The sequence below is a fragment of the Schistocerca gregaria genome, unplaced genomic scaffold (genome assembly GCF_023897955.1).
Source record: "Schistocerca gregaria isolate iqSchGreg1 unplaced genomic scaffold, iqSchGreg1.2 ptg000178l, whole genome shotgun sequence".
Taxonomy (NCBI): Eukaryota; Metazoa; Arthropoda; class Insecta; order Orthoptera; family Acrididae; genus Schistocerca; species Schistocerca gregaria.
The window spans coordinates 6890270-6893241 of record NW_026061728.1 but is presented as its reverse complement, the minus strand read 5'-3'; the positions used below and the strand labels follow the sequence as shown (position 1 = coordinate 6893241).

The 2972-nt window shown below is 46.2% G+C and overlaps 1 non-coding gene across 1 annotated transcript; it reads left to right on the top strand.

Annotated features, from left to right (window-relative positions):
- Window positions 1–1749: 1749 nt before the first annotated feature.
- Window positions 1750–1822, top strand: Trnak-cuu (transfer RNA lysine (anticodon CUU)). Its single transcript has one exon. It is a non-coding gene; the product is annotated as a tRNA-Lys (tRNA).
- Window positions 1823–2972: the final 1150 nt, after the last annotated feature.

Below are 2972 nucleotides of genomic sequence, written 5' to 3'. Positions count from 1 at the left end.
AGTAACTCGTTCGGCTTTTGAGTCACATAAAGTATGTGTCTTAATTTTGACGCCACTAGCTCTGCATGTTGTCATGCAATTTCTTTACCTCTCAGAAATGATTATGACATAAAAGTGAAGTACGTGACGAGTGTGACGTTAGGAAAACATTAGGCAGCATGGAGAGATTCTGTATGGGACCACCCAACCCAAACGAGTATTGTGTGACGTGCTACCCGGCAGGTATTCACCGAGGTAGCCGGCTAGCTCAGTCGGTAGAGCGTCAGACTCTTAATCCCAGGGTCGTGGGTTCGAGCCACACGCTGGGCGTAACGGAATTTTGTTCCGCTGCAGATGTAAATTACCGTTTTTCTGATTAACGAGATGTAATGGAAATAGCAACTTTACACTTTGCCTCCGTCTCTGTCAGTTGCAATGAAACTGTATTTGAAGGTGAAGGAGATTTTGTAGACATGTGTGAAAGACATGTTCTGAAATGCAAGTGTTGTTGTTTGGAGAGCATATCGGTTACGTGTCAGATGTGTAGCCAAGCAGTAATGGGTCGCCATATCTGCAAATATTAGAAGCTAATATGAAGTGTTGTCAGCAGAAGTCTGATGATGCAGGCGACCGTAAGGCCGAAGTACGCAAGAGTACCGCTAGGCCGCGCCTCTTTAGCTCAGTGGTAGAGCACTGCTCTAATAAACCAGGTGGCGTAAGTTCCATCCTCACAGGAGAAAGATGAATTTTGGAAATCAGTAGCGCGTCGTGGCCGTATAGCAAACAGTATCTGTGATGACGAACAATTAGCGACAGGCGTTTTTTTAAGAATTACTCTCAGATGTGATTAAGGCGAATGGCGCAGATAAAGCATTTCCCAAAGCGGTACAGCATAAGGTGGGACGAGGCAGTCTGAATTACATTTTATAGATGTATTTCTCACATATCTCAGAGCCTCTCGCGGTCGTCGTCGTCGTCGTCGTCGTCGTCGCCGCCGCTGCTTCTGCAGAAGTAGCAAATGGCCATCGTAGCAAATGCGGCGAGGGACGCCCTGCCTTCGATTCCGAATGCACAAAGTGTGTGGTCTTGTTTCTCAGTCTATATTTGGTCGGTCTCGTAAGAGGTTGAATGTAACGAATGGGTGGGAAAGAGCAAGGGGCAGCGGATGTGTAGAACGAAAACACAAATCCTCAGGGGTGTGAGCGTTTCGGGATGAGTCGTATACATGTTATAGTTGGTCGTCATTGACCGAGTGGCCTAATGGATAAGGCGTCGGACTTCGGATCTGAAGATTACAGGTTCGAATGCTGTCACGCTCTTGTTTTTCCAGATCTGAAAAAGAAACATACCGTTTTCATGTAGCAATTGAGCAGTACGAAACCGTCTGAATGTTGCTGTTGACCATTTTTTGCTTGGAGATGCTCTTGAGCTTGAAACACACACAACAAGACCGGTGTTAACTAGCGAAATGGTCGGCAGAGTGCCGACACCACGAGTTTTGACTGGCAGTTGCACATCTAAAACAACGTAGGAAAGTAACTCGTTCGGCTTTTGAGTCACATAAAGTATGTGTGTTAATTTTGACGCCACTAGCTCTGCATGTTGTCATGCAATTTCTTTACCTCTCAGAAATGATTATGACATAAAAGTGAAGTACGTGACGAGTGTGACGTTAGGAAAACATTAGGCAGCATGGAGAGATTCTGTATGGGACCACCCAACCCAAACGAGTATTGTGTGACGTGCTACCCGGCAGGTATTCACCGAGGTAGCCGGCTAGCTCAGTCGGTAGAGCGTCAGACTCTTAATCCCAAGGTCGTGGGTTCGAGCCACACGCTGGGCGTAACGGAATTTTGTTCCGCTGCAGGTGTAAATTACCGTTTTTCTGATTAACGAGATGTAATGGAAATAGCAACTTTAAACTTTGCCTCCGTCTCTGTCAGTTGCAATGAAACTGTATTTGAAGGTGAAGGAGATTTTGTAGACATGTGTGAAAGACATGTTCTGAAATGCAAGTGTTGTTGTTTGGAGAGCATATCGGTTACGTGTCAGATGTGTAGCCAAGCAGTAATGGGTCGCCATATCTGCAAATATCAGAAGCTAATATGAAGTGTTGTCAGCAGAAGTCTGATGATGCAGGCGACCATAAGGCCGAAGTACGCAATAGTACCGCTAGGCCGCGCCTCTTTAGCTCAGTGGTAGAGTACTGCTCTAATAAACCAGGTGTAGTAAGTTCCATCCACACAGGAGAAAGATGAATTTTGGAAATCAGTAGCGCGTCGTGGCCGTATAGCAAACAGTATCTGTGATGACGAACAATTAGCGACAGGCGTTTTTTTAAGAATTACTCTCAGATGTGATTAAGGCGAATGGCGCAGATAAAGCATTTGCCAAAGCGGTACAGCATAAGGTGGGACGAGGCAGTCTGAATTACATTTTATAGATGTATTTCTCACATATCTCAGAGCCTCTCGCGGTCGTCGTCGTCGTCGTCGTCGTCGTCGTCGCCGCCGCCGCTGCTTCTGCAGAAGTAGCAAATGGCCATCGTAGCAAATGCGGCGAGGGACGCCCTGCCTTCGATTCCGAATGCACAAAGTGTGTGGTCTTGTTTCTCAGTCTATATTTGGTCGGTCTCGTAAGAGGTTGAATGTAACGAATGAGTGGGAAAGAGCAAGGGGCAGCGGATGTGTAGAACGAAAACACAAATCCTCAGGGGTGTGAGCGTTTCGGGATGAGTCTTATACATGTTATAGTTGGTCGTCATTGACCGTGTGGCCTAATGGATAAGGCGTCGGATTTCGGATCTGAAGATTGCAGGTTCGAATGCTGTCACGCTCTTGTTTTTCCAGATCTGAAAAAGAAACATACCGTTTTCATGTAGCAATTGAGCAGTACGAAACCGTCTGAATGTTGCTGTTGACCATTTTTTGCTTGGAGATGCTCTTGAGCTTGAAACACACACAACAAGACCGGTGTTAACTAGCGAAATGGTC